Source organism: Chrysochloris asiatica, unplaced genomic scaffold, assembly GCF_000296735.1.
Source record: "Chrysochloris asiatica unplaced genomic scaffold, ChrAsi1.0 scaffold00001, whole genome shotgun sequence".
NCBI lineage: Eukaryota > Metazoa > Chordata > Mammalia > Afrosoricida > Chrysochloridae > Chrysochloris > Chrysochloris asiatica.
The window spans coordinates 24586532-24586975 of NW_006408519.1; positions in this window are offsets into that span (position 1 = coordinate 24586532).

Consider the following 444-nt stretch of genomic DNA (forward strand, 5'->3'; position numbering starts at 1 on the left):
AAGTTGGTACCGACCCATAGCGACTTTATGCACAGCAGAACGAAACACTGCCCAATCCTGGGCCAACCTCACCACTGTTGCCAAGCTTGAGTACATCGATGCTGCCACTTGGTCAATCCATCTCATTGGAGGTCTTTCTCTTTTTTTCTGACCCTCCACCTTACCAAACAGGATATCCTTCCCCAGTGACTGCTCCCTCCTGACAATATGTCCAAAGTATGAGAGACTAAGTTTGGCCATCTTGGCCTCTAAGGAGCACTCTGGCTGCACTTCTTCAAAAAGGATCTATTGGTTCTTTTGGCAGTCCATAGCATTTTCAATATTCTCCTCCAAAACCATAACTCAAAACCATCAATTCTTCTACAGTCTTCCTTATTCACTATCCAGCTTTCACATGCATATGAGGTTATTGAAAATACCATGGCTTGGGTCAGGTGCACCTTA